Here is a 22,801-nt window from a genome sequence, read left to right as displayed (position 1 = left end):
ATTATTAGCTGACTGCAGCACCAACTAACACATCTGGATGCTGTTTTACGTAATATCTTTAGAACTATCTAACACTTATTCATCAAGTAGTGTTGGCGTAGATTTGATTTCGATATTCCCATATTTTTATCCGCTTTAAACAGAATCTGAACATATCTCACAATAATCGATTTGGTTGGAAAATACAAACAAATCCGGTCGATTTCTTTCACATCACATTCGTATGAAAGGCATGTTATTTTGGCGCCGGGAAACGGTTGCTTGCAGATTATGACATCTCAGCACAACGGAAGAATAAAGGGCACAGTCTCGGACTCAGAGACAGCCTAAAAAGACGATTCAAAGAATCAAACACAAATGATAAAATACAATTTCGAATAGCCTGGATGAAAGACTAGGTTAGGAAATAAAAGGTAGGATAGCCTGGATTAAAGGCTAAGTCGACGCCTTTAGATCATCAGGCTCTATATGGTGCATGCAAACTTACTGAAGCGCGTAAAAGTCGGGTAACATGAAGGATTGGTGGTCTATGGGCGTCACCCCATGGCAAAGAGGGGCCATTTTGTTTTTATGGAACACGCTTAAAACCTGTCAGACCCAGACGTAGATATTGATGTAAGTACGCTTAGAGTTTATGTGTCAGACCCACTTGTAGCAATTTATGTATGTATGCTCAAACATGTCAGATGCATCTATAGTGATATATGTATGTACGTTCAAACCTGGCTAAAACCCGCATAGTTATTGATGTATGTAGGCTACGGTGAATAGAGTTAAAAATACATTGATATTAGAATGCTGTCAGGGAACGTGTTGCTCTTCAATAGTGCATAACAATATCCGTTCATCGACGGTTTCCTACAGAGAAATACTCAATTGGTGCAATCATGTATTCAGGGATAAGCTAAGACAAGGAAATTAACATTTTGGGAGAAATTTTGTAAGGATTTTTCTAGTAATTATCCTTTTTATAAATGTGAGTTGTTAAATGTGGTATGACGTGAAAAAAATATCTAAAGCGTTTTATGGCACAACGAACCAGCAGTACAACTTAAAGTTCTACCTGAAAATATGTTGATAATTTCCACTGCGCAGTTATTACCAGATAACTTCACAATGATAGTATTGATATATCAACCTTCGCTATCTACGGTAGATCTTAAAGTATTCATGTACTGCGTTAACAATATACATATTCACAAACTATCTCGTTTCGATGTACCTTAAATTCTGAAATACATTGTAAAATACATTCTCAACCTTGAGGAGAAAGCGACCCTCATAGTTCCCTCATAACAAGTAACCTTGAACATGTTGCCTGGCTCATAGAACTGCTAGAAATGAAGGGTCTCTGCGCTCCGCCTCTGATAACCATCCCAAAACCCAGAGGTCAAAGGTCATGCCGCATATTCGACTATACAGTCACCAGGAACAAAACAATATTGGGTGCATCCTGACTTACATTGTAGCGAGGCATTTGAACTCCATACAATGTCGAAATGTATTTGAGCACACATTCATATCTGTGCTTTTAGCTTATGTCCACCTGCACAATATATATGTGGGTGTCGGCTTGGGGTTAGGTGTCGTTTGCCCATTTTAATTTAAGTTGAGATTAAAACCCAAGTAGTGTTGACACTTTGTGTGTTAAAGCTTTAATTTAAGCCCCGAGATCCCTCTTTCATTACGCTGCGCATCAAAACAAGATTGTTATCCATGGCTCGTGGTAGCTAGGCATTGGTCAGACTAGAGTGAAGTCGAATATAATGCCCCATCAAAGGAAAAGGGTATGTTAACGTTCTGAAATTGGTACAATGTATTATATCCAACTATGTAAGCCTATTACCATGTGTATGCAACTGTAATATCATGGCGGCCATGTGTATTTACTAGACTCGGGACTACGATTGTAAAGAAGCCACATTCACTCGTAAATTGCAGTTTTAAGGTAGTACTCTGTCTCATCCTGAAGCAAACAAGCCTTCACCTCGGCAGAAATGGCCCTCCTCAGTCTGCCTCTACAAGCCCCAGCTTGGCTTAGATCTTGTGATGGATTCATAGCATACCGCCCGACGTTTTAATGCTTCATTTTCATCGTTAAATGGACGATAGTGGTCTCCCGGATTGCCAAAGTACACGTAAATCCTAAAATGGAACATCAGTCATCCTCTTCCGAACCGAACAATCACCGACGTCTCTTCGTGTACGTCAACAACCAGCCAGCCGTGTTCATATCTTGCGTTTTAGCCATCATCTTTTTTAAACAAAAATAAGCATACCGATTTCACATTTGACAGAATGTACGTATAGTAGAGTCCTGAGCAAACACTTTACATTATCGTTGAACCAGGACTGATCAGAGAGATAACCCGCCCCCCCCCCCCACTCAGAGGTCGGAATGACCGCATGCGTGTTGCCAAAATGTCCGGTAAAGGGGTACTTTTCGTGCGACAAAGTCCGGCCCGAGATTTGTGAAAAAAGGGGTGTATTTGACTTTTCACCCGGAGATTTCTTTAAAAAGGGGTGTTTTTCTTTTTCTCTCTTATCTCTTTGGACTCCTGAGAAATTATTCCGAATTTAGGGGGGTACATTGAGCATTTTTCCTGATTTAGGGGGGTCTCCAAGGCAGGAAAAGCCCGCGAAAAGCCCGTGAAAAGCCCGCGAAAGGGGGGTTCGGAAATGTTGGCAGTCCTCAGATAGGGGGTGCTTTCAAAAAGAGGGTACGAGCATATGCGTACCCTAAGTGTGGGGGGGGGGGGGCCGGGAGAGATAAACACTATAAATAAGGGTAGCAAAGTCAACGACCCTACTTTACAGGTGCATATCTGTGCACCTGCACACCTTCTCCTGACAAAACGGACAACGTTCTGCATCATAATCATTATTCATTGTGTAAACACGACCCTGGGCCGCTCTCATTAAACATTAACTGATGTCGTCATTGGCGCTTCCTCATTTGATACCTGCGACCCAGTGTTATCATCCCTTGACATTGGCCTCTACTTCACCTCATCTCACTTTCACTTGTCAGTGTGTATCACTCCCACTCACGTGTGAACTCAGTCACTGTGTATCACTCCCACTTACGTGTGAACTCAGTCAGTATCCTCTATACCCATTACCTATGGGCGCATACATACCCATGCCATAAACCACGCACTCTATTGACATATCGCCGTATGTCAAAAGGCTGCCTCATTCTCAATGGATAAAGCAAAGTGCGTCGAACTTCAGACAATAAGAAAGTGTTTTAAATATTTAAAACATTGAAGGTCTGGATACCGTTTAGATGTAACAGTAATACTCAAGCTGATATATCCGACTGTCTAGACGTATCACATATCATCCAGCCCTGCCGTAGCCCTGCCCGATTCATTTCGTCATCTGCATTATCACCTATGCTCAGCTCCTTCCTATCGCATTCCCAAATCGCCAAAACAAGCTGGCTTTAAAGCTTTTCAATCCGTTGTCTCACGACTATGGAACAAACTCCCTGCAAATGTTAAGAAATTGTACTGCCCTTGACTCTTTTTAAAAGAGCATCTAAAACATACCTCTACAATTCTCCTTAATTTGTCCCAAAATTAACGGACAGCGCATTGCATGTTGTGGAAAAAGCGTTAATATATACATCAAATTGTTAATATTGTTATCATTATTATACCACCTATTACGAAGTAAGTCCCTGTTTATCCTGGACCGAATCATTGCGTTGTAATCACTTTTAAAAAGTCATCATTGTACACAATCTGAAGCATGGATGGCGTACAGATTTAGCTTCCAATTTCTATCTAAACTTAAGGAAACGAGTTTGGTTTACAATTCGTTAAACACTTATTTAATAGCTCTAACATATACAACGGCTATTCCGCTAATATTTTCTCTTTCGTAAGCTAACCTTTTAAAATATCGTTAACATATTTATGGACATCTTATGTAAGCGATGTTGGCAGGATTTATTATCTCTATTTAATTTACCCGTTAGTTTTATATTCAGCATAAAGAAACAAGAAAGATGGAGACAAAGACAGGGAGAGAGTGAGAAGATGTTTTGGGGTAGGATAGAAATTATGTGACACCCTTTTCTAAAATCAAATTAACGAACTTTGAATACCGGTGACGACATCGAAAGTAATCCAATTGTTCAAGAACGGGTCCAAATTTAATGAAGTTTTTGTTTATATATATAAATATATATATATATAGAGAGAGAGAGAGAGAGAGAGTTTCTTCCAATCCTTTTCTTGAAACAAACATGCATGCCGTCACTTTGGGTGTAAACTGATCGGTGGTCTTCATATCATTATAAATCCTGCAAATGTCCATTAATACTAAATCACATTAGTTATTCTACATTGCCTAACCACAAGCAAGGGACCAGCGAGCCGTAATATAATGCATTCAAAAGTAAAAATACAATATTATTCTCTCTTTTTCTTACAAGCCATTGTTTCTTATTTCCTCCTTTCCTTTCTGCTGTGCTCTCTAGTGGAGAAAAAAAAACCATGTTTAAAATCACGTCGCGTGCGTCATATTTTTAGAAAATACATTTATGGGAAAGAAAATAAAAACATAATACGATGACAATTATTTTCTACAGGCTTATTCTGGCGTAAATCTTGCCATGTTTAGACATGTTTGTCTAAATATAAGCATTAGAGAGAAGGTAGAGTTCTGGGCAAGGTGTGATTTGGCCTTTTTCGTTCTTTTCATTTAAATATGATAAAGTATAATAGAAAGAAAAAAACAAACAATGAAAAGGTGGCCCTTCAAACGCCCTCATTTTCGAAATAATCAGTACTAAGAGCTAGAGGTTGAGGTTTCATACATTTCTCTGTACGATGCATGTGACTTTAAGAAAGATTTGGCTATTTTTTTAAATCAGTTTGATGACAACCTAATGTGCTGCACGAATTGCAATATTTTGAAATCATTTTCACATTGTTTCTTTCACAAGGCAATCGCATGACCAGAACTCAAATTCAAAGCTACACGTTACCATATGTAAAGCCGACGATGCAATTGCTCCTTTCAATATGAGAAGCGTATGGCGTTTCTCGGTGCGAGATTAGGCGCGAGAAAGGGATGTCTAATGGAGGAGATTTGAGGCAAATAGGCGGGAAATCCCTCGACGAGCCTGCGCCAGTACCTGCTGAGCCCCGTCTGACATCTAAGGTATTAACGGTGATTTATGAGCCAAAAAACAAAGGATCTAATTTCACCTTTCAATTACCGCCCATAGTCGCGCAGAGTCAAAAGAGACTTGAACAGAGGGCTGCACAACTTAAGATAAATAACTTTTATTGAATATGAAGTTTCTTGCTCTCTGAAATGTCCCCTCTTGAACCGGCATCTAGGATTGTTTGAAAATGCTCTTTAGTAAAGTCTAAACGATAGTAAAGAAAAGGCTGTTTTGTAAAGATGTTTACAAGGTGAACGATCTAATCTGTTTAATGTTCAATTTGATTATCTCTCTTGATTAAAACTATGACCCAAATGGGAATCGTTGCACTGAAAAACAAAGACTGTCGAGTTAGTCCTAATCACGCGTGGTTTCGTACCAATTTATGCTATAATGAAAGAGGCCTGTGGCATTAACGTTAAAACTGGTCCTCTGCTAACTTTTCATGTTTTCAAAACACCCGAAAATTGAATTATATCTAACTATCCCCATTCCGAACTATGACATTAAAATTTACATAAAAGATGTCATGTTTAATGTTCATCAGACTAACTTCAGTTTCGTTAAGTAAAAGAGAAATTGCTTACTTTTTAGATGCTCGCAAATGGAAACGAGCTTCATATTCCTCAATGCAATTTAATCGGCAACTTTCACATTCACTATTTATAAGGGAGGGATATTTCCGCGAAAGGGAAATGCAAAGTACTGAATGGCATGGATTCTTTAGACCGGGGTTAGGGAAGCGACTATTAATGAACTTTTCATTCACCGCTAGTGATCTACCCATCGAAACGATTATACCTCAGTCACACCACCAAACACGACTCAACACCGACTCCAAGCCGCCTAATTGGTGGCCATTGGAGGGGATGTAATTGCTTGTTCGGTCTGTGATCGGTCTGGTGTCGGCTCTCATAGGTGTGACTGAGGCATTAACCCTGCCTTTCCATTATCACGTAGATGGCGGCCTTTTTCTCATCATCGTCACAGAAGCACAACCCAATTTTCCAGGCATGAATAATTCAAGGTTGTTACCACTGCCCGAATGTCATTGCTTAACTGCCTTTTAGTACCCCCGATGACACAGCACCCCCACCCCTGTCTCTCTCTCTCTCTCTCCCACACACACACAATACACACGCGCTTATATCTCACCCTCGCTCGTTCGGTAACGCACACACACATCATGATAAGGCGCGGTGGTAATTGCATGTGAAGTGTGTGTGCGCGTGGGAAACCGATGTAGTACTCTCTCAACAATGCCCGCCTCTACCCATCAGGCATTGGTCCCTCGGCTCTGCTGCGTACTGCAGTCTTTGGGGAATGACTAATTTCACAAATGGAAGCGGGGGCTTCGGAGGGGAAATAGTGCATGCAATACAAATGGTGAGATGCAATGCCAGCGTGAGATAGTAGCGACGAAATGACATCGTGATGACGTTGTTATTGCTAACAAGAGTGAGAAAGAGAGAGAAAGAGGGAGAGAGAGATTCCTTGTTCAGAATGCGAAGAGGCGAAAAAGCCAATCCAGCTCCCCGATCTTTTTCCTACAACTCATTGATCATTTACTCTTATAAATAGGAATAAATCCTATGAAATTCTGCCAATTCTCTTCAATGTTCTACGTATCCATCTACGCATTCATTTCGCTCTTTGTTATGTTAGTTCTGTGCACAATTACTCAAACGCTCTAAATAATTTTATGAATATCCCATGTACATGATAATCTTCCTTAATCAAAGAATATCTGCTACATTTTACTCAGTCGCTTATATTGATTTGTTTTCTTAGGCAATACTAGATATCAACCATAAAGACACCATTTGACTATCGGAATTGCCATTTAAATCCTTTCTTTGATGTTATATCTATTTTAAAGAGACACCGACATCTTATTATTCATTTTTAACCATCAATAAAGTTATTACTGTCATTTACTACTTTTCATACTAGGGTTTAGAGTTATGATTTTCAGATAAGGCCATACAACTTCCGAAGGCACTGCGTTTTTCAATAGAAGATATGACATTTCCTTTAATTGCCAATATAAACAACAATTTGAAAGTGACAATGTAAGGTATAGCATGTTAGCCAGTTTCAGCTATTATACATATTAACCCTGTTTAGCAGAATCGGGAACTGAAACCGGAAATAGAACGGCTGTTTCATATAAAAGGCAGTTTATAGGAGCAATTGAAGATTAAATGGAATAAATTCCAAGTCCATCATTTCGCTATGTAGAGTGGTCTATCATCTCCTTATAAACTATTCTGTAAAGCTTGAACAAAACAGAGCCCCAAGGATGTCGGGTCATAGACTATCTACTGATGATCATCGACAAGCTGTCATCTTGTTTCTGAATTGAGGTCACTCGATGATGATAAAATCTCGTGAAGCCGAGCATATTAATAGCTTCTTAGAAAATATGGCAGGACATGTCGTCCGCATACGAGGATCCAACCCCTTAGATGCGAGTGAAGAGCTTGAAGAAAACGTTAGCTGCAGAATTTGATTACCAGCAGTAGACACGCTGACTGGTTTGCATGACTGGCAATGATGATGGCAGTGTTTCGCTCCACGTTGCATCGCTCAGCTCAACCACCCTATCGACCCCGATCTTCAATATTGTATGAAGGCCATTTGCATGTCGATGGCGAAACCGACAATGGTTGGAAAACGATTACCAATTCACCATTGCCATCCTCCCACGTTATATAAACATTGACGAGTTTTATGGTGAGGAGATGAAAGAGAATGCTAAGAAAGCTAAACAATCCACCTTCGTAATGAATGGATTCATAACAGATCATAATAGTGTTTCAGAGAAAATCCTTCAGATTCAAGTATCGCATTAATATTTAGGTGTGCCCAGATAGAGTCATTGGAATTTGATGGTGAATGTGTTTCGTATAAGACTTCTTTTGTATAACGGTTTGGTTTCATTTCATCATGCATATTTGATATCGAGAAAATCTGACTTTTGTACCGCAACAATATTCTCCAAAACTATATGAAAAGGCTCATATAAAAAACCAATGTTGCAAAACGTTCAATGCAAAAAAGGAATGGACAAATTATTGCTTTTGAAGAGGTTTTCGTGAAAAGTCTCCATGAACTTGATTCCTTCCGGAAAATGCAAATTAACATTTCGTTTCATCTACATGGGTAATTCTGCCCCTCCCCCTCCTCCACTCCAAAATCTCGAACCACATCTTCATAAACATGGCGTCCTGGATTCAGTGTCATCTGTTTGCCGTTCAAATGCCTCATCTCTGCAAATCAGATGAGCTCCCGAAGGAATGGGAGACATTATTTTTTGAGTGAAAGTGATTCAAGGAATATAAATACACAAGAGGACGTCACTCGGCGAATGACATCACTGTGTATGTACTACCATCTGACATGAAGCTGGCCCTACCTACTTATCAAATGGAATAATGTAGCTGAGGACAAATCAATATACACACTGGACGAGTCTACTCTAAGCAGAGGGGTGCCAGGATAGCATACATCATAAGGTAAGATTGCCTACTCAATTTATTTTCCTTTCTTGTGAAAATTGCAATTTAACGATGTATCATTAATTTGTCATCTGATTGTTCCTTTCATCAGGATGTTCATTACCTCCTTTATTACCCAGTCGTAGAGTTCATTTAACACCTTTAGATGACATCGCACTTTCATCCTGCTCCTTGTTGACATTTTAACCTATATGTCACGGCTACGAGTCTTCGCACTGAATATGCTGAATGACTAAACTGTTTAAAGATAAACTTGAGTTCTGGTAAAAAAAAAAATGAATTCGTACAGAATCAAACGAAACTTACACTGAATGTTCAAGATTACAAATAAATGTCATTTGTCGAACAATTTTGGTAGAAAATGTATACTGGCATAGAAAGATAAGGAAATCAAGGTAAGTAGGCCCGTCACCATTTGTGTAGTCCCATAAACATCTTTCTGTGTACAGTGCTTGTTACTTTACCAATACTTGACCAAATTTATTATGATTTTGATGACTCCAGAACCTTGCAGTACACACCGATACTTACATGCTACATGATCAACTTTTTCTGAACCATTCCACATCTTTTCTTTCACAATGCAATCGCATGACCAGAACTCAACTTTATCTTTATATACAATACGCCATTTTCATAATGTAACGAGATTTATGCATACAATTTTGCGGATCATTTTATTCACCTGTTACGAATAAATGTATCTCAATAGTCAGAATTCAAATTGCAACCATTCGTTGTTGCTAGGTAGGACAAACATTATGGATTTTCCTACATAACAGCATGTGATATATGGAGTTTGCGTTCTGACTATCGAAATACAATTATTTCAGTGTAACAGATGACTGAAATAATTAGTTTTGAGGCACTTTCACTTGGCTGTTTCTCTTTTTTTCCCTGCTTCTATTAGAACCAACTCAATATCAGATTGGACTTACCCTTTAAGTTGGGTTAAACGCGCCATTGTATGAAACAGGTTTATGGTCCTTGTAATAGTTTAGTACAATTTATGGAATATCCTCTCCTTCTACACAGTACTGGGGCAGATATACCATTATACAAAAGGGGCGGGGTAGGAGTCCAATACCCCCAATAATGCTGGGGGAAGGGACGTTTATTAGACATTTATTTGATGTTGGCTTACATCCGAAGTCTCTGGCAAAGACAAGAAATGATAACAAAAAAAGAAGACAAAGGAGGTGCAAATGGGGGGGGGGGGGGCTGTCTCTTGCCCTTGTGACCACCCCCTTTGATATTTAGTTTCGATTAATGTATAGATGTGAATCACCCTACCCTTCTATTCAGCGACATGGGTCAAGATGAACGTGTAAAGGGCCACTGCATCACAGGTGCTTGACCATTGATAAGACCACGTGACTATTGATTTTACCCGGTCAAGCTGACCATTGAAGTTATTGCACTGACCTCTCGTAATCTCTATCGCTGCCACTCAAGCTATTGAAATATTGCATAATGGAAATATCAAGAGCATTTAGCCCCCAAGCTTCCCGGGGCTGATAATGGGGTTGGCGTGAGGATATGAAAAATGCGGCAAGGCCTTTCTGCACCTTTTGATTATTATTCCATTGACTGCTCGTATTTATTATTCATTCCCATAGATATAACACAGAACCACCCAATATCAGTCGGAAATGGGTTATTTAAAGAAAAAAAAATTATAGACTTTTTAAAATTCTACGTCTGGAAAAATATTGGGAAACGATTGAAAAGGTCCATCTTATTCCGAATATGACAATATGATAATTATAATAATCCAAAAATCCAACTTTCGTCATGATTTTTTTAATTCAAATATTTTGCCTTTGTAAACTACGTTATTTGAATCAATGTTGACGTTACTCACATGTTGTGATCATAAATCTGTCTGGTTCACATTATGTTTTGTAATAATCTTCACAAATCCCAAAGAGAAGACACTGTCATGTCTATGGAATTATAAACATGTCTGATTAAGTTAAGATCTAAAGCACTAATAGCCAAACAAAATCTGTTTTGTCATAGTTATGTCATAGATACACAAATAGAATGCATTTATGAGTCATTAGACTTACTAGGCAATTTGTATACATGCAACAGTAGGTGTATAAGCATCTTATATCAGCTTTATTGGATTCACAGAGAACACTTTAACAACTGTTTCCATCAATATTATCAATGAGTGGAACTGCAAAATCTTGGGAATAATATGTCGTTGTAGTAGAATATTGCTTAACAAGTTCAGAAGATCATACCCTTCCAATGATGATAGCTGAATAATTGATTTGTGGTATTAAATTGTTTCATTTTTCCGAACGATATCTTAAAATTATATGTCAGTGTAACGAGTTATCCCTTGTCCTTGTTTCTAAATATGACACTTTTATTAATAAATATTGCAGATTTGATTTCAATTTTAGGGGGAAGATAGTCGTGGCGCTCAACCTTTCAAGTGGCCGTTACACTTCTTTGTGGAGAATATTGCGAGGGACTTTTTAATATCTAGTAAAAAGCGGTTAAACAAATATATTATGGAATAAATGGGAGTTGATCGGGTTTCTAGTCGTTCGGATGATCTTTAAGACCCACTCATCAACATCTCACCCAGGGTTAATGATTTGATTGTTATCACAGCAGAGAAGCTTGTACGAAGCGCCAATTTTATACACGACCCTTTGAACTGATAGGTATTATGTTCTATTGTTAAGGCATCACCACAGCAGTAATTGACAATGGCGTAGCTTCGAAGGGGGTGGGGTGTGGTAGAGACACGCCCCAAATTTGAAGAAGGGGCGGGGGACTGACAAAACGCAGGAAGATGGCATGGACAGGGAAAGGGTAAAAGTAGTAAGGAATAGGGTCGTTGGCTGTGTTTATTAATTTGTATATCGTTCATTATTAAAGAAAGACCGTTAACCCCCCCCCCCCCCTGTCTAGTGTCCATCAATGTCTACGCCACTGCCTGTGGCCATGTTGTGAACACCTGGTAGTAATTTCCCCCTTAACATGCCTTAGTCGAATGCCATGAGGTACATTCTAATACATTATCATCTTGGACGGCAGGAGTAGGTTAACGTTAGTCTTACTAAAAAGTACATGTAACTACAAATAGGATAACAAGGTCATTAGAGACCTCTGCATATATTAAACTACTTGACCTGTATTCACCTTATCTTTAATGTTTATTGAATTTACAACTGCATGTAGGAGAATGATATGTGGCGTAGAAGCACAAGTACCATTATGACATGTCATTGGAAAATGTAAGGGTTCGATGAGATTGAATAACACAATTTAACTGTAATTATGCTGGTTGTTTGTCAGTGATTGCTTTGATTTTTTTTTTACGTAACCATCTACGTAGTGCTGGACAATGATTGTACCGTATTATGTTTAATATGATGTACATGTTTTTATTTCTTAATTATTTCTTTAGCCAATAGTACAGTCTAGGGAATTGAATTACTGTTCAAAATCTCATTGAAGGTGTGGTACGAAATCGTGTTTGTGTGAGGAAAAGTGTTACATCTTAGGTGTCGCATTGTAGGGGTCTGCTCGCTATTTATAAGGACCGCTATTTATAAAAGACCGCCAATCATTTAGTCACGCGTTATGGATGGTGAAGAAGAAGAGGAAGGCAGAAGAGAAGATGGAGAGATGACCTAACATCATACATGGGAACGGCCGCGTGAACTAGGATAGTCCAATGTCAAATGTTATGAGGAGAGCTTTGTCCAACGTCTGGATGAGCTATAGCCTGATAGATAGATATGGATAGTGGTCCTTATGAATGGCGGTCCTTATGAATAGCGAGCTTGACCCGTTCTGTAAAGGCTTACCTATAGTGTAGTTTGTCCAACTAGTTCCGTTTGATGATGAGTGCTACCTTTAGTTTCTTTTAGGATAAAACAAAGAAAAGAAAACATACGTACAATGTAAAGGGCTGCAAACTACATGTGAATCTGTTTAAATCCCCTGAATATAAATGTACTTGTCTAGCTTTCTCTCTTGTATATTTCATGAATATTTCTCACCTGTTTCTTGTTTTACTCCAAATTCCTCTTATCATTATTGTAAGTTGTTATTTTGCTGTAAGTTTTCCTCACTTCTGTACTATCGATGTTCATGTTTTCTATGTCTATATAGGGACCCCTCTGTAAAACAGCATTATTATACTAACAACGCCGCGTAGGGCCATCACTCCGTCTTCCTTTTATATTTATTTTTTATTTTTTATATAAGTGTGTCTTTATGATTGTAAATATATATATTTGTTGATGTTTTTTAAATGACGGAAAATAAATACAATACAATCACAAATTAAAGTCCAATTGGAATACAAAGTGGGAGCATTGGTAACAATAATACCAATATTGGTCACGCCATTGTTTCTTTCCTGTTGAATTTGTGTGCGATTTCAAACAGATCAATTTTAGTGAATGTGTTTTTCTTTGAATGTACCCGGTATTGATTGTAACACCTGTGCACTAGCTTTATGAACTATAGACTTTGGACCCGGCAGCACATTACGTGGAGATCACGTGTTCTAGTGGATACGTCTAGTCCAAAGCCACCTATACACAGAGTTTGGTCAACTTGGTTACACTGGGTCTCAACATGGCGTATATTCTTTGGTTTTGTGCTTGTCCAACAAAGCAGTAGTCGCCACATTGTGTCCCACTCGAACCGGGTTGGCCAAACTCTGTGAATAGATGGCTCTGGATACGTCACCGGACTGTGAATCATATACTGGTTTGTAGTTCGAGTACCACTGTGGCAGTAATGTCTCTTGGAAAGACATTAATCTATTTTTACCGCACTCCATCCAGATGAGGCAAATGCTTACCTGGCTGGAATTAATTCCTTGAAAGCTATAGCGCCATGTAAATGACTGTCATGCAAAAGCTGGGGTAAAACATTGTATAGCGCCAGGAGTGTCGAGTCTGGCCAATGAGTTTTAAGAGATAGAGTCATATCTAGCTCATTCCCTCTTTCCAACTTGACAAAATTAGGCTTTTGTATTCATATGTCATCATCTGCTCGTTTTTCCCTTGTTAGTTCACATAAAAGGTAAAATATTAACTACTCAAGCTGTTGATGTTGTTGGCTTCGAACCTTTGACATCAAAGGTAACAGCACACCTGTATATTCTATTGTGCAACCTTAGAAAACGACAGCTGCTTGGAATAATTTGTTGCCAGTTGGGACTCCAGCTCTTAAACCTCCTTGGTCTGACAGACATAAGCGCTGTACAAGTACCCACTATCATTATTATTATTATAATCAGGCCCATTGGCCAAGAATCGGTCGGTTTCGAGTCCGTCAGGGACTGAGGTATTTTTCAGCCTGGCTCCGTGAATAAAGTATTTCAAAAGGTCTACCATATGTTCCACCCCCGTAGCATGTAGACAGCTGCATCTGGTATTTTTGGAATACCTGCATTGTGGGCTGGTTGCTATTTTTATATAATTTCACATGATTTTAAAGGGGCTTAGGCCGCGCGTATGCATTCATTGAATAGTTGACCGGTGTCATATATGTATTCTAGGCCTACTATATATATATATATATATATATATACTACTTTAGATAAGGAAAATAAATACAAATCTATGTATCCATGTTATCGAAACCTATTACAGTATAATGTTTTCTATTACATAGTGCTACACGATAATCTGTTAAGCATATTCTCAATTCAGTAATTCAAATAAACATTTATTTTTTCCTCAATATCAGATTTATAAAGTGAAATAATTAAGAGATTGTAGCATTTTTTAAATTAAAAGGCTTTTGGCGAGAATGCCGCGAACAATAACAAACATGTCTTTACATTTTACATACAATATATGGACAAAAGCAATGAATAACAGCTTGTGGTGAACAGAACTGGGATAAATGAACAAACACAAAGGATTATTTATATAATCGAATGAACTGGACCATTGTTCATATTAATCTGTCCATTTATCTATCTCAGTACTTTGAACACGAAGGTACAAATGTAGTTTAAAAGTATTGCCAATGTGACGTCAAAAAAATACCAGCAATGATAAATATACTTGAAAATGTATGTCAAACATATTAAGACAAGAGCTGATTTAATCCCCCTCCAACCTCACTGCTCAAACTATTTCGCTTAGAACATCATATTTGATGTAATGCATAAACCCTTGTTGGACAAGCATCACACATTTTATTGTTTGGTTGAGTAACTTTGGTTTGAATCCCTTAAAAATTAACCCGGGTGCATGAAAAAAAGAGAGAACCATTTCTGTACAGATTGTGTTCATTTAAGTTGCGTGACCACATCGCGTTTGACGCCGGGAATTTTAAAAAGGAATTTAAGCTTTCTAATTCTTAAAATTGCAACACGTTGAGCGGATCAAAACTATTGTTTTCCGATCAAAATTGACATTTTGTCTTCATCTCTGTGCCAAAAGGGTCACCAATGTATATTGTATTCAGATTTATATATATATATATATCTGTAAGTCGCTTTGAGAGGGCCTTCGGTTCTGAAACACGCTATATAAGAACTAGCTATTATTATTATTATTATATATTGCATTTCATTATAACAATTTATCATCAAAAACATTATATTGTTGCCAATTTCAAGAAGAATACGCTTACAATTTAATCCTTTACAAAATCCCTGCCCTACGTTTAATACTAAGAGCTGTTGTATGACTTCATTCGTTCTTATTCTCCGATTTTATAGTACCAATCATCTCTTTAGTAACGTTATTTTTAGTTTTCCTGCTTGAGGGTTCAACTTATAAGACGCATGGCTATAGGGTTAGTGTATTAGCAACAAGGTGACAAATTGACATGTTGACCTATAGCATGCCAATCAATTGCGCTCAATTGCGTCAATTAGCGACCAATAAAGATCTGTTTGTTGCTCATTTACATTGTCATTAGAAGGTTAGCAAGTCATTGTGAACAAATAATAGGGACTTTCAGATTTGCACAACGACAACGTGGATTGCTACGATCGACGTCCTTTTAATGCACTGCCTTGAATGGACGTCACACGTATCAGTCCGCGCAAATCTAAAAGTCCCTAATGGCTTCATTGAGAACATAGACGGAACAAATAACTGGAACTCCGTGATAAGACACCTCCGAATTCTAATAAAATAAATAGTATTTGATATAAATTTACTAGACTATGGGCATGTTCTTGCGTCTGAGAATACAAATATCCTAACTGCTATTCGTTGGAATCAGTGCTGCATTCTTTCATCACCTTCAATTTATCTAAATGTTTGATTTATAAAAAAACACGTAGTTTATACTTTTCTCCCTTATATATTTAATTTTCATATTTTGTATATTATTATCAAGGTTGTACCCTCTTCAGTATTGCTTATTTTAATATTTTTCCCCTCCCCCCCCCCCCCCTCTCTCTCTCTCTCTCTCTCTCTTTCTGTATTTTATATAGGTATTTTATTCAGATTGTAATTACTTTGTAATTCATAAATGTCTATCTGTTTTTGTTAATTTCATCACACAACAAGCCTGGTGCTTTTCAGGCATCTGTTGGGGAATTTTGCCTCCTTCCTACAATGCAAATATGGCAAATATGTAAGGCACGAAATGCGTATTATGATTTTATGAAGGAAATGTTTTAATGAAATGAATTTATACGAAATATGAGAAGAAAATGCCAAATTACCTATCCTTATTATCATGACTCGAGAATGTTACTAGAGAAGTGTGTTAAGGGTTCTGAATTGGACATAGACAAATTTACTATTGTGTGTTTCCTTTAAAGTACACTTTGAACAAAGTTTCTTCAAAATGGAAAAAAAAAATAAGATACAACGGAAAATTAGGTCAAAGATGCTTGCTTAAACTATGATGTATCATCATGATAACTTACTACATGTATAACATTGCACAGATAGTCAAATAAAAATCAACTGAGGAATTTATAGAAAAGCAATAAAGTGGGTGGAATACAGATTACAATTGATACATGTGTCCTCGTATTAACATACCAAGCGTAAATACTGTCACTTATGTCACTAAATGGCATCGTGTCACATACCGCTCTGAATAATAATAGTGGTAAAACCAGTGAGGGATTACATTTACTTTCGAGGTGACGGAGTGTGTGTGCGTGTGTTCAAATGGGTTTCTATATTTACGTCGAGAACATCCCTTTAACGTCAACATCCAATATACGTGACTCGCTTTAGAACATGTCTCCAATTAGAATCAGTTTGTAGGCAAATACACGGAGCTTAATACCACCAGTCCTAGGGTTGAAGGTTTGAACCAAAGCACGACAATACTGTCTTTTTGTCAAGACATTAATCCACATTTGCCCCCCTCCACCCAGGTGTAAATGAGTACCTAAAAATGTGCTAGGTAATACCAATTGCAGTGCCCTCAGGAAGAACAGCATTGCTGCTGATGAGGCTTTCCTAGGTAAACAAAATTAGCATTATTATTGAATTGAATGAATTGAATTTGAATTTATTAACAACATAACACAATGTCACCAATGTTACAGATTTGGGAAGCTAAACTAGTTTCCCAGACATGGCTAGATTAAAAGTGGCTAACACGTTAACATTTCGTATACATACCCATGTGCATGAGTTACAAAGTAAAATATTATTATCATTATCATTTATTGTTATTATTATTACCGCCAGACCAACTCATAATTCAACGTGGTGAGATAGAGGGGTGAAGCATACCTTTAATAACCTGTGTTGGAATGTGTTCGGTTACTGTCAATTCCAGCTCTACTCAAGTTTAATAACACAAGCTGGTGCATCGATCGGTTTCAGATTTGGAAAGCTAAACTAGTTTCCCAGACATGGCTAGATTAAAACTGCCCTTCCTTCATATTTTTAGTCTCTGGCCTTCATCCAATGTGCTGCAGTTGCATCATAGCTTGTATGTGTTATGGATTATTTCTTATAGAGGTGTCGTGGTATACTGGGTCATCCATTTGTTTTTGTCAATCTAAAGGTTGGGGTTCGAATCCCAGTCGGGCATTAAATTCTTGTTGCAAGACATTAATCCACTCTCCATTTACATGTAAACGTGTACCTGCCAATTGCCGGGGTAATAATCAATTTTAGGACTTTGAGGAAGAACATCACTATTGCTGATGTGGCTCTTCTGGGATGATTATAATTGTTGTAGTTGTTGTTCTTCTCATTTTTCTTCTTTGCCTTCTTCCTCTTCTTCTTCTTGTTATTCTCTTTCCTCCCCTCCTCTTCTTCCTCCTCTTCTTCTTCTTCTTGTTATTATTGTCGTTGAGGTTCTTCTTCTGATTTTTCTTCTGTTCTGCTTCTTATTATTTTTCTTCTTCCTCCTCCTCCTCTTCTTTGTCTTCTTCTTCTTCCTTCTTCTTATCATTATAGTCTTTGCGGTTCTTTTTTCTTCTTCTTCTTCTTCCTCCTCCTTTTCTTCCTCTTCTCCTTCTTCTTCTTATTTTTTGTTGTTATTGTTATTGTCTTCGTGGTTCTTCTGCTTTTTCTTCCTCTTCTTGTTATTGTTTAACAGAGGATACCATGGGTAACTGTACATGCACATTTAAAAACACATTTGTATGTACATGTCCTATGTGTAAGGATACATGTTGGACATCCAACATTATTTTCTTACCTTCTTTTATTTTCAAATTGTCATATTTTTTATCCAGGGCAATGTTTACATAGTTAAACGTAGGAGCACATAATATTTGAAGTCTGATGGAACTGATGATTCTTGATTCATATTTCATCCCTTGACGCCAGTGTCTCTTCTCTTCCTACGTCTGGATAAATGAACACTGGATTGACAAATAATTTAGAAGTCGCTTTTGCTAGCATATTCTTTAAGATATTAGGGGATGCGATGAATTCAGCTCGCCATCTTGTAGATAAATTGAATTACTGTCATAAAATTATATTGCGAACATGATAAGAAGGACGCAATATAGGAAAGGCTGTTCAAGAGTTGATGTATGCTGCGAGCATTTCGAATAATATAATGATAAGAAATAGACTTTATCCTGCATCGCATGCACTGTACACAGAATCGTGTTAATGGGACTACACATACACACACATGGGGCATAACTATTTGCAGCACAAACAAAAATCAGCCATTTTGGGGTTTTCTGTTGAATATGACGGCATTTTGAAGAGCAATTCATTACAGGGGACATTCTTCTATCATATTCTTCCAAACTGATATGAAAAATGACAAAGCATACAAGTTGCTTTATATCTCATAAATCATTGTTTTAAGCCTGATATTAGTTTTAATCTAGCAGTTCTTGGGTAGTCCTCGACAATTCATTTTTGATTTTTTACTACCCCTTCTATGTTTGCTGATTTTTTTCTTTTTAAAACATACATTGTTCCATTTGGAGTCGCTTTGTATATGCTGTACATGTTCTATCATTGTATTGTATGTATGTATTTCATTTTATGTATTTTACTATGTTCGGCATTAGTCGAGAACAAATTTGAATTGGATTGAATTGAATTGAATGCAATTCAGCGGAAATCTTGAAAACGTAGTCGATAATCCCGGACAACCATTGCTTGAGGAATACTGTCATCACTAACCAGGCGCGCCAGAAGCAGTTTGGGATTGGGGGAGCAAACATTCCAGGGGCTCACCTTCCAGGGGCAGTGACGTAACGAGCAAAAACGTTTGGAAGGGGGGGGGGGGCAGAAGAGAAATCTGCATCACCATCACTCTTACACGTTACATGCAGGGCAGGCCCCGCGGAACGTTTTTCAAAGTGGATTATTAACAATCAGGTAGAGCGTAAAATGGCGTGGGGTCCAGGGGCTGAGCCCCCAGAAGTTTAGGGGTTTTAGGCATTCAAATTATGGTCAGATAAGCATATTTAGATACCTTATTTGTGACACTGGCAGGCCACTAATTGGCGGAGAGTCCAGGGAGCAGAGCCCCCGGAAGCTCGGGGTTTTTAGGTATTTAATAACGGTCAGATAAGCATACAGGGGACCGCCTTAGGGCCCTTGGTGGGGTCTGGGGGCGGAGCCCCCGTAAGCTCTGGGGTTTTAGACCTTTAATTACGGTCAGATGAGCATCCAGGGCCCCGCCTTAGGGCCCTTGGTGGGGTCCAGGGGGCAGAGCCCCCGAAAGCTCGGGTTTTGTTAGGTATTTGATAACGGTCAGATGAGCATACAGCGGACCGCCTTAGGGCCCTTGGTGGGTCCGGGGGCAGAGCCCCCTGTAAGCTCTGGGGTTTTAGGCATTTAATTACGGTCAGATGAGCATCCAGGGCCCCGCCTTACGGCCCTTGGTGGGATTCAAGGGGGCAGAGCCCCCGGAAGCTCGGGGTTTTAGGTATGTAATTACGGTCAGATGAGCATACAAGGGACCGTCCTAGGGCCCTTGGTGGGGTCTGGGGGTTGAGCCCCCGTAAGCTCTGGGGTTTTAGACATTTAATTACGGTCAGATGAGCATCCAGGACCCCGCCTTAGGGCCCTTGGTGGGGTCCAGGGGGCAGAGCTTCCGGAAGATCAGGGGTTTTAGGTATTTAATAACGGTCAGATGAGCATACAGGGGACCGCCTTAGGGCCCTTGGTGGGGTCTGGGGGCGTAGCCCCCGTAAGCTCTGGGGTCTTAGACATTTAATTACGGTCAGATGAGCATCCAGGGCCCCGCCTTAGGGCCCTTGTTAGGGTCCAGGGGGCAGAGCCCCCGGAAGCTCGGGGGTTTTAGGTATTTAATTACGGTCAGATGAGCATATTTTGATACCTCATTTGTGACATTAGAAGGTCACTTATTTTTTCTCTCTCTCTTTCTTTCTTTTTCTCTGTAACAAACTTTTTCAACAATTGAGGGTGGCACGAGTCCCCGAGCCCGGCCGTTCTGCAGACCCTAACATAAATGCTTCTAAATAAGCATATTTTTCGCCCGACTGTAAATTTGGGAATTTCTAATTTTCCAACAAACGCATAAAAAGGTATGACTTACAAAAAAAAAGAGAAAATATACCGGAAAATCATGTCATTTCAGCAACATTTGTAAATCACTGGTATCGAATAAAAAAAATACCCCCCCCCCCCCCCCTCAGTACGCCAGCGTTCAGGGGCTCATAAGCTTCTCACCCCTATAACAAAAAACAGACACGCTTTCCCATTCTCTCGCAATATGTCTACGATATGCGCGTATCGCTATTATAAAAACCTCCATTGATAAATATAGGTAGCATGCGCAATGTTTAGGAAATTTAATTCCTGTTAACTTTCCTTTTCTTTGAATGGAATTTCATACGTCATTTAATTCAGGTTTTATTATTGTTATGTTCTTTTGGGTTAAAAATACAAACCATCTTTACTCCTTTACTGCTTTTTTTTTTTGGGGGGGAGGGGGGGGGGGCGTTTTGGGGGGGCAAAAATGCGTTTTGCCCCCCCACTTTTTTGATTGGGGGGCAGCTGCCCCCCCCTGCCCCCCCCCCCCCCCCCCCCCCCCCTTTCCGGCGCCTATGTCACTCACTTGATTAAGCGTCCGATCAACAGCATATTTGAGCTGAAATATTTTGACCCATCGTGCGTTTTAAATGAAATCCAGTATGTAAAACGTGAATTTGAAACTCAAAGTTCGCCATCTTAAGTTTTTAGTAATCTTATCTATCTATTAAGCTTGTCTTTGTGTGTTTGTGGAAGGGAATGTTGGTAAAATTTCGATTCAACACCTGTTATAGAATATTATGAAGGAAATCATTCATAATAGTTTTGAAGGAAAGAAAAGAAAGAAAAAAAAAATCAGATTTATCTTTGTTGTAACAAGATGGTGTTTTAGGCAATTGAATCAAGACTCAACTTAGTGTTCCTAAATTCAAACAGTTAGAAAGAAAACATAGAACATATAATGTTAGCTCAATGAGCTACTGGAACTTATTATACCTTAGTATAATATTAATAACGCTCATTGATATGATTTGATTAAAGGAGAGTAATATGTGTCTTAGATGAAGGGTTGTTTAACATATAAATGTGTTCACGCAGTCTATTGCATATTACCGTTTATTCAAATAATGTTTTACGACAACGCGCTGCCGTCATATAATATACTCAATTTATATCAAAATCGATCACTGCACGACACCACACACTGACATTTGTGCATGGATGCGCACACCCCGAGCTTAAAGATACACACAGCATAGTTATTTGTCTTGTTCATTAAACAGAACAGAACAGCATGGGGGCGTCCTAACGTCACTAGTTACATTCATATCATGCAACGTTGGAAGGATGGGTAGACTGAGCGATCCAAACAGCTGTAACACCTACCCATGCGTAGCGAGATGTGTTCCAGAGTGTATATAATATAACACTTTCTTTAATGTAGCGGTGCCTGTGTTTTCTCTTTCTGAATCCGATTCACAGCTGTATATAAAAAGCTGAAATGACTGTTTAAAAATGATTAATTACTTGTGAGAGATTACTATGACCATTGTTGTTTGACATGGAAAGATGAAGGGCTGGTTAGATTTCGCAGATAACTGTAATGGTACCTATTTAAAAATATTTTAAAAAAGATAACTGTACTCATCAGTGGTTGTCAAACACAGTGTTTGTCTTACTCATTGATGAAATCGTTCTTCTTTAAAAGATAATTGAATTGACGATTCTTGAACAATTTTTGAATATCCTGTAAAGAGATTGGTATTTAACCCTAATAATGACCTTTGCTTGAACCTGTTTTGACGCTAATAGCTCTTTAAAAAATACATTATTGCTTGATTTCATTTTAGTTGAATTAAATCAAACCGTAGAATTTAATTTTATCTTTTGATCAGCCGTAGATATGAACTCATTTAATACATAAAATTATAAAAAATTAATTGTCTTGGAATCCGCGATATACGGTGTCTCCAAAACAGAATGATGCAAGTTATCATGAAAGCTTTTTGATGGACAATATTAGCTATGTATGGCCCTATCTTTAATAAACCGTACTTAGATAGCACGCCCATTGTGCCTGTTACATCCGATCCGTGCGATCTATATAATGACTTATTTAAGATGAATATATTGTCACGCAGTTTTTTTAATTCTTTGTTTCCTCTGTTTTAGTCTTGACAAAACAAAAATTGTTT

General features: G+C 38.5%; 1 long non-coding RNA gene across 1 annotated transcript in view; it reads left to right on the top strand.

The window, feature by feature from the left end:
- The first annotated feature begins 4,898 nt into the window (after window positions 1–4,898).
- LOC105442118 overlaps window positions 4,899–22,801 on the top strand; it is a 37,534-nt gene continuing 19,631 nt past the window's right edge. The window contains exon 1 of the long non-coding RNA XR_972292.2: window positions 4,899–8,700. This is a non-coding gene — a long non-coding RNA (uncharacterized LOC105442118). The remainder of the gene's footprint in view (window positions 8,701–22,801) is intronic.

Source organism: Strongylocentrotus purpuratus, unplaced genomic scaffold (genome assembly GCF_000002235.5).
Source record: "Strongylocentrotus purpuratus isolate Spur 01 unplaced genomic scaffold, Spur_5.0 spur5_scaffold_18, whole genome shotgun sequence".
Classification (NCBI taxonomy): domain Eukaryota; kingdom Metazoa; phylum Echinodermata; class Echinoidea; order Camarodonta; family Strongylocentrotidae; genus Strongylocentrotus; species Strongylocentrotus purpuratus.
Note: the sequence above shows the minus strand (reverse complement) of the source record. Positions and strands in the feature narration are given on the sequence as shown.